Below are 18,894 nucleotides of genomic sequence, written 5' to 3' on the forward strand. Positions count from 1 at the left end.
CTTCTCAATGACATCTGATCGTTATGTCTCCAAAAATCATCAGTTGCCTCCTGTGAAATGCCGTGTACTGTGGCACCTGCCATAGCGCCGCTCACTGAATGTTGATAGTTTGTCTGAGTGAGGGGAGGGGGACGCGGCTTAGCCATAGGTCAATTACTTAGAAATAAAAAAATGCGAATAAAACCTAATTTTTCCTGGTGCAATGCGTACTGCCGTAAGAGGTGCCTTTGTGCATCGGTATCTGACGCAGAGACCATTGACAAAGTTCAGGCATTTGACAAGTTGGGAGTGAGACTGAGCTGTCACTTCAGAAACATTGATATGATACGTATGAAACATAAAACATATTTGTGGTTTACAGAAATGTACAATATCACATTCTTCCTCTGACATCCGCTAAAAATTTATCTTCAGCTTGACTTTAGCTCAGCAGCTGATTCAACCGCGGGCCAACAGACGCACCACAGCTCAGCTGATCACACACAATAATCATCATCTCTCAATCATCTGATATCACATCAAACGTCTGCACAGAAATCGCCCGCTCACACTGAAAAGACTCCACACCCTCCAAAAATAAACCTCCTCTCTTTCCTCTCTTTCCATCTGTTTTGTCGCAGCGACTCCAGCGTGGATGACAATCTAATTGCATCCTCATCTCTCTCCGGTTTAATGGGCTGTCAGGTAGCATCATTACACACTTTCATTGCTTCCCTGTGCAACTCGCATATTGACAATAACTGACAATATGTGTGTGTATTTGTGTGATGGGGGGAAGGTGCAAATTGTTTAAGGGCTGTGTGAGACAATACAGCTAAAAAGTGTGTGAACATCAGCAGCAGGGGCCGACTGGTGCGTATGTATGTGTGAATGTCCTCATGTTTCCAGATAATGAGCACCACTCTCCTCACAGGGACTAAAAACATAAATGAATAAATTCTGGGGGCATTTTGGACGTGAAATACAAACTTGGAAGAAGTGGTCATTAGTGTAAACTGAAACAGCGGGTAATAGACAGATCCATGGTTGTCCACATTTTAATTTTATCACAACATTTTGACTTTGTTCTTGATTTTCTCAACATTTCTACTTATTCTTAGAATTTCATCTTCATTCTGGGCATTTAGACTTTATTCCTGATGTTCGACATTTCAGCTATTTCCTACATTTGTAACATATAAACTAAATTCTTTCAACTTTACACCCGACATTCTCAGCCTTTCAGCTTTATTCTCAACACTCTTGGAATCTGACTTTATTTTTGAGATCTCAAGTTAACGCTCGACATTCTCAGCATTGCAAATGTATTTCGTCATCTTACTATATGTTACTAAATAATGACGAAAACTCTGTGTGTGTGTGTGTGTGTGTGTGTGTTCCACGTTTTCTCCTCACTGACTTGGTCAATCCATGTGAAATTTGGCACAGTGGTAGAGGGTCATGGGAGGATGCCAATGAAGCAATATTACATCAATTGGCCAAAGGGGGGCGCTATAGCAACCCATTGAAATGTCAAACTTTGAATGGGCATATCTCATGCCCCGTATGTGGTAGAGACATGAAACTTTGCACAGAGATGCCTCTCCTCATGAGGAACACATTTGCCTCAAGAACCCATAACTTCCGCTTATATAGATTTTCCACCATTTTGAATATATTGAAAAACACTTCAAATGGATCTCTTCCTAGGAAGTTTGAGCGATCTGCATGAAACTGGGTGAACATAATCTAGGGAGCAATATCTAAAGTTCCCTCTTGGCAAAAGTTGGAAAACTTCCTAAAACTGAGCTTCTATAAGGCAATGAATATTGCGGAGGGCGTGGCTCATCACATAAAGGTGTAGAACATCTCAAGGGTTTCACCCATCACCACGCAACTTTGTAGGCATATGACCACACATAATCTGAGGGGACCCCTCCATTATTGAGCCCATCAAACAAAATGGGGGCGCTAGAGAGCTCATTTCTTATCTAGGCCTAACCGCCATATGGATTTTTACTAAACTTGGTAGATATGTAGAACAGGACGCCTCAAGGTGACTGGAGAAATTTAACTCTAATTGGCAACTGGGTGGCGCTATAACAACAGAAAAATGCTTCAAAATGGCTAAAATGCGACCGATCGCTGTGGCTCCCCCTGTGGACCAATGTTGGTGTTGTTTCTAATGTTTGGTATGACTAAGTCATGGTATGGTATGCTGTACATAATCACGGAAACTGTCAGTGTGTCATTCTGTCAGTCAGTCATTCTGTCTGTCCCACGTTTTTCTACTCACTGACGTGGTCAATCTATGTGAAACTGCACATAGGCGTTGAGGACTGGCATAGGTAGAAGGTGACAAAGCTACCAATGGCTATGGACTAGTTTAGACTTTATTCTCGATGTTTTGACATTTCGTTATTTTGTAACATTTCAACTTTATCCCCTACATTGGCACTGACTATTGCATTTTGACTGTATTCTTGACATGTAGACATTTCAGCTATTCCCTACATTTGTAACATATAAACTAAATTCCAGAACTTTCAACTTAACACCCGACATTCTCAGCATTTCAGCTGTATTATTGACATTTCAACTCAATTCCCTACCTTCGACTTTTTAACTTTATTCTTACAATTTCAACTTTACACCTGACGTTATTTCATCATTTCAGCTTTATTCTTCACATTTTCACACATCAACTATTCCCTTTGTTCATGACGTATAAACTTTATTCTTGAAATTTCAACTCTACACCCGACATTCTCAACATTTCAACTGTCTTTGACATTTTGTCATTTCAACTCTGTTATTGACATTCCAACTTTATTCTCTACATTCTTGGAATTTTGACATACTCTTAACATTTCAACATTTGAACTTTATTCTCCACAGTTCCACTTTTTTCATGACATTTCAAGTTTATACTCCACATTCTTGACATTTTGATTATATTTCTGATATTTTAACTTCTTTCTTGACTTTAATAATTGCGACTTTTTGACATTCCCTGCATTCGCCGTTTTGACTGTATTTGATATTCCTTGCATTTCTAATTTATTCTCAACATTCTTGGAATTTTGGCTTCATTCTTGATATTTCAACATTTTGACTTTACTCTAAACATTTCAGCTTTATTTTTGAAATTTCCACCTTATACTCGACATTCTTAATATTTTGACTTTAATCCTGATATTTCAACTTCTTTCTTGACATTTCAGCTTTATTCTTCCCATTCTCATAATTTCGACTTATTGACATTCCCTGCATTTTGACTTTATTCTCGACATTTCAACTTCAACTAAAAAGCAAAATTAAATAAACCTTCCTCCTCTCATTTTTTCTCTATACCGAGCCCTAATACTCTTCTGTAGATGGGGAACACAATCTACAGTCCTCATCCTGAGTTTATCTGAGACCTTCCAAAGTTACAGTGCCGAGGACACACCAAGGCTTTTGCGAATGAATGTACTGAATGAAGCGTAGTAAGACAAACATGTTCATGTTTGTTTCAGAAGAGACTCTGAGGATCATTTGAGTGGCGACTGCACCGCATCGCTTCTTCAGCCACCAGCGGAGGAGCAGTAATCAACTTTCCAAACAAAGCAATAATGTTGCACAGATTAGGCTGAGCCGCAGGGAGCAGGAGACAGATCAGATCGCATCCATCAGCGGTGAGACAGCTGTCTGAGGCCGACTGCAATAAGACTTCAGAGCAGGAAACCACGTCACGAGTGTGTGTGTGTGTGTGTGTTTGAGAGTAGGGTTTGAAAGTCTCTATAAATTCTCTTCTCACTGTATCTGAGAGGCTTTTTTAAAGTTGTTTTTTTTTGAGTAAAATCTAAAATAAATCATTCTGCTTTCACGTCAGGAGATTTGTGATGACGTACGGAGCTCGTCTATTTTTGGAAAGATAAGAATCAGAGGCCAGCGTATTGTTCTGCTGTTACCTGTCAGTCAGGAACATTTTCCATTTCAGTTTGCTTTGAAGAAGCTTTTTCCTGTGGAGAGTGATCGGTGAGAAAGATCATGTTTGAAGACTCAACTTCACTCCTCTTAAAACTAGTCTGGGAGAAGGGGATAACATTAAAATAATCCACTTTTCCCTCCCCTCACATTCATACTGGCAGTGCTGTTTGCAGTCTGAATAATGCGGCACATGTGGTGAGGTTCATGTGGGACCTGTCAGTAATGCTCAGAGCTGCAGTTCCTGGCCCATTAGAAAAGCAGAGACCTTTTCAGTGTGAGACTTTCAGGATGGTTGTTTGAACAGGTTCTGACCCACACCCACAATCAGCCATTAGCCAGAAGGCTCATGAAAAACGAGACAGAGAAAAATACCTCTGTTTCTAATAGACAAGATATTCATTAGACACAAGAGTGTGAAAGCAATCTGACAACTCTGAGACTGTCTGCATTCATCCTGCTCTTATCTTGTCTCTCATTTAAAAAAAAACTGAAGGATGGTGGACTGAAAATAAGATAAATTTGACTTAAAAACCAAATACTTGTTTTGGTATTTCTTCATTAGAACTGACCCCTCCTCCACCACTGCATATACAGTCTAACATCGACACAGCTTATTCCTCTAAGACAAACCTTGGTGAAAAGCAGAAAGCCTTGGGCTGTTTCTGCAACCTCTCCAGCTGCTGCCTCAGAAGTTGAGACAACACTGGAATAGTTTCAACAACAAATTCAAGTCATTTTGGGAATGCAAGGACATGCCGGTGATGTCAGCGTGTCACAATAATTCATCAAAACTATCAAAAAAATGATTTTGCTTTATCCCGTCAAGTCGTCCTTCCACTGAAGGCAACAGAAAAGGCTCAGCTGTCGACATGCTGAACCCTCTCTGAGTTGTTTTTTGTTCAACTTTTCAAGCAGCTGAGATCTTTGGGGGCATAATGAGAAACACACACCTGGTCAGAATATCATCAGGAATCCAGACGCTTATTAGAAGAAATAGGATTTCTGGAACAATCGAATTCAAGAACTCTGACAGCCTATGGGGGAAAAAGCATAAACATACAAGTCTGTGGATATTCTTTATATTTCTTGTTGTCAGCATGAACATTGGTCAGAATATCTTATTAGAAGAAATAGGATTTCTGGAACAATCGAATTCAAGAACTCTGACAGCCTATGTGGAAAAAGCATAAACATACAAGTCTGTGGATATTCTTTATATTTCTTGTTGTCAGCATGAACATATTTCACAATTTTTACTCACCAGAATATCTGGTGCTCAGGAGGCTGAGCAGAAACAAGACGAAAGAGATCAGGCAGGAAGATGGCAAAGACGAGGTCCAAAAACTCAGGAACTCTACAGATAAAATGCTGGAGCTGATCCAGAGAAAGGGAAATACAGACTGAATACAAAGAGGAGGAAAGGATAATGAGGGACAGGTGAGACTAATCAGGGCAGACAATCACAAAGGCTGGCAAAAACACAAGGGCAGGAAGTTAATCTAAGATGAGGTAAGAGGTGAGTTTTCAAAATAAAACAGGAAACAGCGACTAAAGGAAAACATAACCTAGAGAGGACAGCGACATATGACACAATCTCCAAAGAGGTCATCGAAGGATCGTACACCAACAGGAAGGAAGGAAGCAGCACGAAGTGTTTAACTCAGGTGGTCACTTTAGGGATTTTTTTCTACTGATGCAGGAAAACATATCCAGCAGGTGTTGTGGATAGATGTGTTTGCAGAGTGTCATACAGTGGCGATTGCTCTAAGACTGCAAGGGAAGCTCAGCTTCCCCTAAAATGTCAAAAAAAATAAGTGGTCGAATATGTACTCTTGTGTTTTCATGTCATTGACTAAATATGCGCTAGAACGTGTTCAACTTTTGTTCAGAATCAGCTACTGATCACAGGTCACTGACGCGACTTTCTTCTCATTCATTCCCGTAGCGTCACAGTGCATTAAACAGTGGAGGCTCAGCGTCCAAAGAATTCAGTGGGGAAGCATAGAGTGGGTTGTTCCACTGCAGCGAAACTAGACAGTCATTGGATAAATGCTTGGTTTTGTCCTGCCCATCGGACGCTCAGCGTCTCTGGGGGTCTATGGGGCAGGGGGCTGGCCTCGGCTGGCCTGGACGCTGGGCTTCTGCATGATGATTGGATGATCTGTCTGAGGCTGAATCCCTTTTTGATTGACAGTGAAATGAGCGAATCAGCAATCTTGAAATATAAACCACCACCGGAGCATTTTTCAAGTTTCATTCCGTTGTTCCGAGTTGATCTGGAGACTTTTCCAATCCTCTTAGTGACTTTTTCTTTGTTAAAAACGACTAGCGACAAATCTAGCATCTTTTTATGGTGTTAATAACAACATAGTGTGCATAGCATGCTACGTGAGTGACATATGTCACATGAGCTACTAGCTAACCGTAGCTAACTTGTTTGTCCATTGTTTGGTCTGTGACATAATAGGTCAACAGGAAAAAGGTCCAATACTAACAAGCTGAAAGGGGGCATATCTCCACCTATCGTAGAGGAGTCGCACATACTTGGCTCAATAAATGGATTCCCCTCCCGTGCTTGTATACTGGGACAAGAACAGTAGGCCAGTTAGATGTCCTCGTCAAGCTGTAACCTCAACTTAACTGTGCATGGAAATGTCCTGAGTGACTCTCCTCAACATGTCAAAGACCAGCAGAGCTTTCCTGAGTGGTACCTGATACCGATTCAATAAGAAAAAGACATAAGCTCACCTCTTTGAAATGGCTAATAGAACTTATTGTTCCACACGTATAGCTTCCCCAAATTAAGTACACTTAAAAACATTAAAAAACCCAATTCTCCTTAAAATGAAAGGCACCAGTTATCCAAGGTGCAACAATAATCTTTGTCATCGCTGAATTGAGAGTGCATACTATATCATGTTAATTTCTCCAGCATCAAAGGCTTAATACGGCCAAAAGAGAGCTTTGGAGACTCAGTCAGGAGACCAGATTGTTGTTGATGATGAAGAAGTCAATTAAAGTTTAATTAAATAATGATTTAATTTAGTTATTAAACATTTTAATCAAAAGAATGAAATGAAAAACCCTGGTGGAACTGATCAAAAGTTTTTTAAAAAAGTGACCATTTTGTGGTCATAAGGAAAATATAGGAGGTTTTTTCTCAAGAGGGCTCAAGGGTTAAAGTATATAGTAGTACAGTAGTGCAATTATATAGTAGGAGAGATTTTGCAGCCTTGAGCTTCATCTGACCCTGCAAGAATTAAGTTAATTTCAGTCAGATGTTAGAAGACTTACCCAAGGTCGATGATTCAACACTAGGGCAAAATTACAGCCTCAAAGAAATGAGATTTTAGTACGATCCATGCTTTATTATGGTTGAGTTGTTTGAATGACACTCTGAATGGAAATACTTTCTTCTGAAGAAATGCTTTGTATGAAACCCTTTCACAGAGAGATCTGTGGATGAATGTGTCTAATTAAAAAATACCATTGATATTGAAAATATTTCTGTTTTCCTATTTTAACAAGTTAACTATTAGTGTATTTAAAATTTATTTTTTAAATGGATTTAATCAACATATTCTCACTCCAAGCTTGTCACATACCACCGCTTATTCAGTGGACTTTTGATGTCTACATAACATGGGAAACAGTCCTAAATTGGCATGATGTCCCAAAACGTCAACAGCAGATGCACCCAAGATGCCGAAGACGTAATGTTAAGACATGGAAGTCCACTGACCAAGCGGTGATATGTGACGAGTTGGGAGGGAGAATATGTTTGTATAGTTAACTCCCAAAAAATTATTTTCATGAACTCTTTCTATTTCAACATCATTTATCATCATTTGTGCTGGATTACTGATTTTTTTTATCTCAAAAATTATGAATTTGGTCTTATATGAATTTCCAGAAGCTGCTTAAAATCTTTACCAGAAACAAATACATTTGTATCACCCGCAGATAAAAGAAACATTACTATTTTGGACACAAATGTCATTAATTTACAACAAAAACAGCTGTGGACACAGCACTGAACCCTGTAGAGCTCACCACGCCGGTCTCATTGACAATAATGTCTCCTTTTCAAGACGGACTTGTGCAGTATAAACAGGTTGCTGTGGCAGAAAGGGATGATCAATACCATCAACATTTTTGGGTGCTGATAGATATGTATTGCGATTTTTAAGTATTGAAATCCTACAAGTATTAGTACTAGTACTAGTATTGCAATTTAATATTACGGTATTACAGTTTACTTTTTAACACTAAACCACTGGAAAAGTTAAATCATACACTTCTAGAGACTGTTTATCATAAGTCATAAACCACATCTATTGTTTATCTGTCTCTCTAGCTTTTATTTCAGCAGCATCATATACAGCAGAGGAAAGTGGGAAATTAACTAATGACTTTTACTCCAGTGAAGCACTTAGTGACCTCTGTGATCTGCGGAGGGTGCCAAAGGTGTCATTCTGTTCTATCCAGAGTAACAGTATTTTAGGAATCTGAGACTAGAGGCAAAAAAGGACAACAGGAAGAAAGTTGAACTACAATTCCAGGAGGACAGTCCCAGAAGCATGTCTAAAATCTATGAAGCACTACAACCATTCTAACCGATGTACAGCAGACGCCATAGCACACATCCTCCACACCACTCCGTCTCACCTGGAAAAGACAGGAAGCTATGCGACTGTCTACAGTTCAACGTTTAACACCATAGTTCCCTTCAGGCTGGACACAAAGCTCAAGGAGCTGGGATTAAACACTTCACTGTGTGCATGTGGATCCTTGATGTCCTGACAGGAAGAGCCCAAGTGATGAGAGTGGACGGACACACCTCTCTCATCAGAACAGTGAAGTCATTAATTGAACAGGGTTAAGGTACCGACAGGCCTCACCCTTAACAGAAAACACAGACCACAGAGGCTTCCAGAGAAAAACCAAATGATTGAATGAATGAATGAATGAATGAATGAATGAATGAATGAATGGGTTTATTTCAGTACATTTCAATAAACAATGTAACTGAAAGGGTGTAGGTAGAAGCTAAAGCTGATAAACACCTACCCCTTTTACCTTTCAAAATTTACTTGTCATAACAATACAAATACAAAAGAGCAATGTGCAAGAATTTGAAATTAATCACATCAGTAAACTTAAATTTTCCATCACACAACAGAATGAATAGCACACAGCGCACAAATTCAGAAATAATAGTACAGTCAGTAAACTTAATTTTCTTTACCATAGCAAGAAATAATGTAGTTTTTATAGAGTCTTTTAAAGATGTGTAATGTACAACATTTGATAATTTAATATTTTCAGGACAGTTGTTCTAGAAGAGACAGAGGGGTCAGAGCCAGGCGCTGAAATGAGAGCCCTTGTGTTAACAAACTTGTCTATGAAAAAGTGCAGGAAGTTATTGCATAGCTCAAGGGATGCTTCCAAGCAGACAGACTGCGGGCCATTTAAAACAGAGTCAATGGTTAGTTAGTGCTTTAGTAAGCTACAATATGAGGCTATACTGTTAGCATGATGTTAGCTTTAAACTGCTGGCAAAAGGCCAGGGTTAAGTTGTGCCAGTGGCAAATTATGTGACATTTTTGATTTTAGACCAAAAGCCATAATGCCACGCCTTTACAAAAGGAAGACAGACACGGGTTCAACTCCTCTTATGGAGTTGGACACAGTAGTGAGAAAGGTGCAACAGGGGAAGGTCTGCAAATAGGCCTTGTTGAAGAAGACTGCAGCTATGGAGCCATCACACACACACACACACACACACACACACACACACTCTACTGGCCAGGAGTTGACATGTATAACCTGGAGCCTTCATTTTTAATTTCATTTTGTTCTTAACATTTTAAATAGGCCTTGTTGTAGAATATTGCAGCATTGACAAGTGGCATGTTGTGTTGTAGCTGGTTCTGAGAATTGCAGTTGATTTTGTTCAGGTTTAACTTAATTTTATTCTGAAAATGATAAATATTATGTAGGCCTACTTCTAGGCCAATTTGGTATTGAATTTGTCTTGCTTTGATACAGCATTACAGTATATGACATGAAAATGTTCTGTTTTACTTCAATAATCAATGGTACAATTTCCCCCAACGTATTTTCTCCAAAGGCACACCTCACCCAGCATCGGGGGCAAATTGTGCCACGAGACCACTTTTTTTTGGAAAGCCATATTTTTTAAACAGTTTATTTAAGATCCAAAGTGGTTGTTCCCAGGGATGCCCCACATCCTGAAATATATGTACATATTTTAGTTGGACGCATTACTGCCATGCCCTCTCTTTAAAGTCACCTCAAGTAAAAACTGGCACATCTCACCCCACTCTCCCCTATTGCAAAACTGGTCGGTCAGCCAATCAGGGACTGGAGCTGGTCCTTATGAGGAGTTGGGCATGAGATAGTTGAGTCACGAGCACAATAGCAGACGGACAAAGTTTGGAGACAAGTGAAAAACGGCCTAGCAAAAGAAAAGGAGCTCCTCTGTGTGAGGAGGCAAAGAAGAGCAAAAAGGAGAGTGATAAAAGAAGAGGAAAAACAAGAGTAAACCTCAGTCAGGCGTTCAAGAGATGGAGGGAGCTCCGTGACCAAAGAGGCTTCAAAACCCATGTCCAGCTAGCTTTCTTTCTAATGGATCAGTAAGTAACACGGCTAAATGTTAGCTAGACCAGAGAGGACTGGACTGTACTGGCTGCTAGTTCATTCCTAGCTGGCCAGCAGCGCAAATCGCCGCAACCAGGGAGCGGGTAGCGAGTGTTGGTCGGCTGACATCCTGGTTGCTATTCTACGGCAGCCCTCGGACAGTGATACCCCCCTCCCTTCCTTCTGCTCTCTTCTCACAGAGGCAGCTATCGATGGACATCGCCCAGCTAAGTTACGCCCAGCTAAGTGAACACTGGACTTTTCACTGCAACGGCCTTAGACTGAGGAGCATCAAAATCAGTTAACGTTATTCCACACAGCTCCCCCAAGCGGTCCTGGAGAGCAGGGAGATCATGTCGGCCATTGGCCATAAATGTGAGGGCAGTCTTCGCAGCTACTGGGCATCCAGCATCTCCGACCGGGAGAAGTGGAGTAAAATTCTCTCCTCTGCTCCCGTTTGTCTGGTGAACGCCTCCTCTGTCAATACACTCTGCCAGCAGTTTAATAATACTGATGCCAGTTGTAACATTTGAATCTTTTAGTAGTAAGCCATGTTCTAAAGCGGGATAATGTATAGTGAGCCGGTGACAGTTGAAAAATAACTCTGCTGTGCGTCGGGGTTCCATTCCACTGTCGGGAGTTATTTTCCAACAGTCACTGGCTCACTATACATTATCCCTTACGTGTCTACTGTTGTTTGTACTGGTACTGTACATATTGGTATCATTTACTGTGAGTTGATGTACTCAGGGGCGTCGCCAGGAATTTTGGGCCCCATGAAAAAAATCACATTTGGCCCCCCCTGCGCAGCTTTTGTCACCACATCTCTAGGACCTAACTGACCCATTAAAAGCTTTACGTGACTCTAACTTTGAAGGCTTGCAACTGTCTTGGTTCTTGTAGTTCAATACTACCAGTACAATATTCACTGCTAGTGAGTTGTACATGCAACAGTCTGCATACAGTATGCAATTCACTATTTGGATCTATCTGGATCATTTTAATATTGCCTGTAACTTTAATACAGGCTGAGTTAGGCTACTTAATGTTTCTAACTGTCCAGCATCCAGTACATCCAGTTTCATAATAATCAATAGGCCTATGTGGAAAAATAATTTGTTTGAGTTTCTGTCATTAAAAATGATTTCATTTTCTTTTTTCTGACGGTAAAAAGAGCAAGAGAGAAAGAAATTCCCACAGACTCCCTGCAATGATGCTAACTAGGTCACATATTGACACCCTTTCTTTTGCCTCTCCTCTCTCTCCTTCTCTCTTTCCTTTTTTTGAAAACAGGATTTTCTTTTAGTACTAGGTAGCATGATGATGACTGTAGCGTTCTAGTGCAACTGCTGACTGCTACTAGGCACAGTCACCGTCAGTGCCCTAAGGCAGGACCAAACATTCATGCAGATACAGGGGTTGGTCAGTAAATATGCATGTTTACTTTTTGGTCAATGGGGATATTAAACTTTTACTGCCACAAACACACATAAACACAAGTAAAAACAAAGAGCTCATTAATTTTATTACTATATTTGAAAAAAAACAAAAACAAATTCTGAATGATGATGGTTTAATAATTTGATATTAATTTCTACCTATGAATCGTCCTAACTTGGCACCACTGGATGTACTGGTACTGTGCATTCTGGTATAATTATTTGCAGTGTGTGTCCACACACCTCATTCTACATATACATAGAGGTATACTGGTGGCTTTACAGCCTACATTTTATTGATTATCTCCGATCCCCACGCTCAATTAGGTCGTTGCGACAGTGCGAGCAACTCTGCTGACGCTAGGTGGCGCCAAGCTAAAAAAAAACAAATGCTATCTGTTGCCTCTTTAGCAAGATAGTTAGAGTGGAAATTGTAGTATGAATATACAGCCCTTTATATGGACCCTTCCCTGGTACAACTTCTGGAACACCAGATTCTCTCCACAAGTCAGCAGGTGGAAAAGTAAAAGGTGAAAAGAAAACAGTAAACGTGAAGAGAAGTAGTATTTTAAATTTTTTGTATACGACAGAGCAAGAATGTAAGCCAACCTGAAAAACAGCCATAAATCACCCATGCTACAAGAGTCCAGAATAAGTGGAAGAAATATACAAGAAACTGCCAAAGCAAGTTGAAATGTACATTTACAGTGTCATACACTAAGTCAGCGGACACTGGGTGCATCTGCCCAAGGGGTCATAATTCACCTCAGTTTCCCTGACACCGCTCAAGACACTGCTCTAAGCACCACCAGGTGTTTTACACACGTGTGACACTGCCTTGCATTTATAAATAAACACCTGGCATTTATAACTGCCACAAGGCGTCTTAATCGCCATCAGGGCTGCATTCAAAAATAATAAAACTAGAAAGGTTTTGAAAGCAGGGAAGTATTAAATTTAGAACTTGAAGAAGAACGACAGGTCTGTCCTCAGCAGCTACATATCTTTCCCCATCTGACTGCATCCTCAGCTTGTATCAGAAATATGCCTGTTTTAAAATAACGATACCTTGAATTATAATGCTAGTCATCAAGTCTGAGAATGTGTTGCTGATTTACCTCTTTCATATCATATAAAATGAATGCCTAAAGTTATTCATCTGACTACTTTATATGACTGATATTACTGAGGTCTGCTGCTAAATTTGTGTTTCACTCAGTAGAACTGCGATTTAATAAGTCAGCACTTAAAAAATGTAAACTGCGTCTTTAAGGCAGACAAACAGATGATTAGCTGGGAAACATCATGTTTATTCACTTTACATGGAGCTAAAATTAATACAGAACTAAGTGAAATGTTTGCCGAATGTGTTAGTGTCAGTTTATGGGTTGTAAGACATCATAAACCATCTTTTAGAAGGAGAAGTTTGTTAACTGTAAGCTCGCTGGCTCTGTTAAATTAATGTAGCAGGGCGAGTGAATGGCTAACATAGGAAAACAGCACTTTGAGATGGCTGTCAGAGATGGCAGAGGTCTGATCACATTATCCAGTATGAGGTGTAACAGGTGGTGTGTTTCACATGTTTAATTTCCCAATCACTCTACAAAAGAGGATTAGCGTACCATAGGTATCGTGGGGACAAGAAATAAGTTCTACATATACATATACATATTTATCCTTTATATAAATAATAAATAAATCAAAAATCAGTGTGTTTTCTTGCCAGATTCTTGCTGAAACTGTTGCTGCAGATCGCGAATCAGTTGTGGAGCTTGGCGCCATGGCATGTCCACTGTGAACATCCAAATAGCTTAACATGGGTCCCACATACAAAACTTTGAGCTGACCTCATCAATACTGCCGAGACAACGCCAAGGTTTCATTGCTAATCTTATTTATAAAACTGAAACTGAAACTTTATAAAAATGAATAAAACTGTATTCATTTACAGTTTGTTTTTTTTGCCCAGAGATACAAAATTACCTCAAAGAGACATGACATGAAGTTGTGTATTAAACAGAATATGAGAAATCTACCCAGATGAATAAGTCAATCAATCAATTTTATTTATAAAGCCCAATATCACAAATCACAATTTGCCTCACAGCGCTTTACAGCATACAACATCCCTCTGTCCTTTGGACCCTCACAGCGGACAAGGAAAAACTCCCCCAAAAAAAACCCTTTAACGGGGAAAAAAACGGTAGAAACCTCAGGAAGAGCAGCTGAGGAGGGATCCCTCTTCCAGGACGGACAGACGTGCAATAGATGTCGTACAGAACAGATCAACATGATAAATTAAAGGGCCAGTGTGTAATATTTGGCATGGTTTATTGTCAATCTGAATCTGAATCTGAATATTCTACCCATTAATATGTTTATACAAGTATATAATCGCTATAAAATAAAATTCGTTTGGTTTTCGTAGCCTTATAATTATGCCTTTATATATATACTGTATATAGCAAGGGCCTTGCTTTAGAGAGGTCGCCATCTTGCGCCGCCATGTATGTACTGCAGACCAAGTGGACAATCCAGCCAGCCAGAGAACGCATTTCGCGTTTATAAATAAACCAACGAAGACAGCGGAAGGAAGGAAGAAGGAGGAGGAAACAACAGAGAGTGTTAGTAGTTTGTCGATAGAGAGTAGTGAAAAGTTTTTTTAGTTATAAAGTTTGCGAATGGACCACACTTACCACGCAACAGGAGAGAATGAACCCGAACCGTCATCTGCAAGGAAAAGAAGACGCAACTTCACTCCTTGTGATGCACTCTCTGCGGCGCTTTTCCTCCTGATGATATATCTCCCCAACGATGGCAGCAGTAGCACCGACTCCCATTCTGTGCATTCAGCCTCTCTTCTCGCCCGCTCAGCATCAAACTATGGAGTTCCTCATCTGTGTACTCCGGCTCAAACAGGTATGGCTCTGGGTCTGTGTCCGCTACAAGAAACTCTTCAAAATCGCGTTCAAAGTCGTCCATTGCAGCTACTATAGTCCGGAGATATTGCTAGGCTAAATAAACAGCTGAGCTCTGTTTACAGGCTACGCTGTCAGTGCGGGCTGCAGATTGGTGGAGCAGAGAGGGGAGGGGGGTCCCCACTCAGCATGGTAAACGAGTATGTGTGTATGAAGTGTGTCTGTTACGCCAGAAGAGTCAGCGTTTGGGACGGAGTCTTTTACCCCCTGGAGTGTTACCAGAGTTTTTGGAGTGCTCAAATAAACGGGCCTTTTTCCCGAACACTACTCTGGTCTCCTGCTCATGAGGGATTCATTACAATATCATAACATGGCTTAGATTTCTAAATAAATATTCACCTCATAACTAGATAGACCTCCTCCTGAAAAACATGTGCGCAAGGTGTTTTGTCCCTACGAGGCCACCGTCATTTACCCGACGGGAGGGGTGTGCGAGTGAGCCCTGCAATCTAGAATTGGACCACTAATGTCACTGTTTTCAACCCATTTTACACACTGGCCCTTTAACAGTAATCCGTATGACACAATGAGACAGAAAGAGAGACAGAGAGACAGAGAGAGATGCAGGACAGACGGTAATGACAGTAGCTTACAACAACATTAATGAAAGTAATAATATTATAGTTATAGTTCTGGTTACTGTGGTACAATATGTTGAAAGTATGTATTAATATCTGGCAGTATACATGTGTGACAATAGTCATATGTGTATAATAACAGTAGAAGGATGACTAATGACTAATGATGGCAGCAGCAGCAGCAGGAGGCATCTGGCAGGACCATGGCAGCAGCACAACCACACACGTCACGCTGTCCAGGCACCGCTGTGATATGAGTTAATCTGAGAGACAGTGGAGCACAAAGGCTCCGGAGAAGAAGCCGAGTTAGTGACATCCAGAATGGCCGAGTTAGCAAGATGCAGTAATAGAATACGAGGGAGAGAGAGAGAGAGAGAGAGAGAGAGAGAGAGAGAGAGAGAGAGAGAGAGAGAGAGAGAGAAGGTGCCCGGTGTATTATAGGGGGGTCCTCCGGCAGACTAGGCCTAAGTCAGCCAAACTAGGGGCTGGTACAGGGCAAGCCTGAGCCAGCCCTAACTATAAGCTTTATCAAAGAGGAAAGTCTTAAGTCTAGTCTTAAATGTGGAGACGGTGTCTGCCTCCCGGACCGTAACAGGAAGATGATTCCACAGGAGAGGAGCCTGATAGCTGAAGGCTCTGGCTCCTGATCTACTTTGGAGACTTTAGGGACCACGAGTAACCCTGCGTTCTCAGAGCGCAGTGTTCTGGTGGGATAATAAGGCACTATGAGCTCTCTAAGATATGACGGAGCTTGACCATTTAGAGCTTTATAAGTTAACAGTAAGATTTTAAATTCAATTCTGGATTTTACAGGGAGCCAGTGCAGAGAAGCTAAAACAGGAGAAATATGATCTCGTTTCTTAGTTCCTGTTAGTACACGTGCTGCTGCATTCTGAATTAGCTGGAGAGTTTTTAAGGACTTACTAGAGCTACCTGATAACAGAGAGTTACAGTAATCCAGCCTAGAGGTAACAAAAGCATGGACCAATTTTTCTGCATCTTTCGGGTCAGGATAGGCCTAATTTTCGCAATATTACGCAGATGAAAAAATGCAGTCCATGAGGTTTGCTTTAAATGAGAATTAAAAGACAAATCTTGATCAAATATTACTCCGAGGTTTCTTACGGTAGTGGTAGAGGCCAGAGCAATGCCATCTAGAGAAACTATGTCATCAGATAAAGAGTCTCTGAGTTGTTTGGCGCCAAGAACAATAACTTCAATTTTGTCTGAATTTGCGCGCGCACGCACACACACACACACACGTTCTCATACTTCTATCCTTGTGAGGACCCTGATTGACACAATGCATTACCTCACCCATTACTCTAAGGGATTGTTGATCATCTATGAGAGAGAAGGGGTTGTTGCAGAAAGAGGGAGGCATGTCAAATCATTTTTTAAGCACTTAGGAGGAACTCATGTTTTTTACTTTGGCTCAGAGGAGGGGCGTATACATTTAAATGGCTGTATTTTGTATTTATTTCACTGCAGACTTTTAAAGAAAACATTCCTTCAACATTTTGCCAATTTTGCCAAATTTCCAAATTTTGCTGATCATTTCAGTGATAATTTTTGGAGATAACTTTTAGTGATTTTTAAAGAAAATGTTGGTTTGGAAGGTGTGTTCATTAAAAATTGCCAAAATGAACCCGTCCGCACGACGAGAGTGAAAAATTGAGGCTTTCTCCAACTTCAGGATTTCGTCTTCAACTTTTAACTTCCAAACATCAAAGGCTTTATGTATATTGTATGTATGGATTACATGTATTACATAAAGCTACACACACACACACACACACACACACACACACACACACACACACACACACACACAACAGCAACACATAAGAGCCACAGCTCATCTCCTTCCTACAGCTCACAGTATTCTTTTTTGATTTACTCCTCTACATCATATTTGTTTGTTTGTTTGTTTGTTTTCAATAACTTTTGTAGTGAGTTATGAGGCCCCAGTTGGCCTGGAGGTGGCGCTGTAACTAAGGCCCAAAAATTAAATTTCAAAGAAGTTTTTGAAAAACACATTTTGACATCTCCTCCTGGATCATCATTGAACCAAGCTCATCAAAAGATGCATAAAGCTTATTGATATCTCATAGTGTGTTTGATGTTGACCAATGAATTTGAGGGACATGCTCACATATGCACCTGAAACATTGCCATGGCATAAATAACACAAATCAGACTATGAATCCAAGATATGGACAGAAATATTGTCCAATGTCACAAAACTTGCAGGAAATGTTTCATGACAATGTTGAACCACATGTTTGAAATTATTTATAAATTAATCAACAGGGGGCACCATCGCTTCCAAACCGTTCCAAATGCCTGACCTTGGAGAAATCTGACCATAAATCAATGACAGTTTGTCCAAACATCACTAAACTAGGTGAATATTTTCAATTCAGCCATTGACGGATGTCCCCACAATTTTTCTGCAACTGACCAAAAGGGGGCGACAGAATTGCCAGAGAAGATTGGGACCAGCAGAGATTTGGACTTAAATGAATGATTATCTGTCTGATGTAATACACTTTGAAAGGTCTTGATCATTTTTCATGATTTTTGATTGATTTGTTTTTGATGATTTTGGTTTTAAAAACTGCAACAAACTGTGGAAAGTGCATGAGCTGTTCTCTAAAAGGACGTTTGACCTGCTGTAATTTTGTTAACAATGAAATTAAAGCTACAAGAACGTCTGACAAAAGTTTGTCCTGTGTGGCATCTGATCCCATGGGAAACATGCATAATGTGTGAAGAACACAACATTGTGTGTTCAGAAGATGCCGTTGACTCAGCTGGTGTTGAGATAACATGAACAAAAAGCACTTAGTGAGAATCAGTGCTAACATTAGCAAGCTGGGCTAACTAGCATCAATGTTCAGAGTGGAACGCAGTGTCCTTATGATACTGTGAAGACTGAATAATGTTCTCTAAAGGTTCATGTTCTCTCATTGTGTTCTTTGCATTAAAGATGCTGATGTGTCAGAAATGATGAAGCTTACAACCTTTGGTAAAGTCACCTTTTGTAATCTGCAGGAAAACACAAAGTAGCACACAGTGGTGAAGTCAGGTCTCCACTTTATTGAATATTCTGCTTCAGAAGACAGTGAACATATCCAACAGGTGTTGCAGTGTTACAGGAATCTGACATCACATCAGAAATGTTTGCAACTAAATGATGTTAACAGAGACTCTCCAACAAAACAAGATCTGCAATTTTTACACATGAGCTATGAGTTTATATTTCAAGAGACAAAGCAACTG

The sequence above is a fragment of the Epinephelus fuscoguttatus genome, linkage group LG20 (assembly GCF_011397635.1).
Source record: "Epinephelus fuscoguttatus linkage group LG20, E.fuscoguttatus.final_Chr_v1".
Taxonomy (NCBI): Eukaryota; Metazoa; Chordata; class Actinopteri; order Perciformes; family Serranidae; genus Epinephelus; species Epinephelus fuscoguttatus.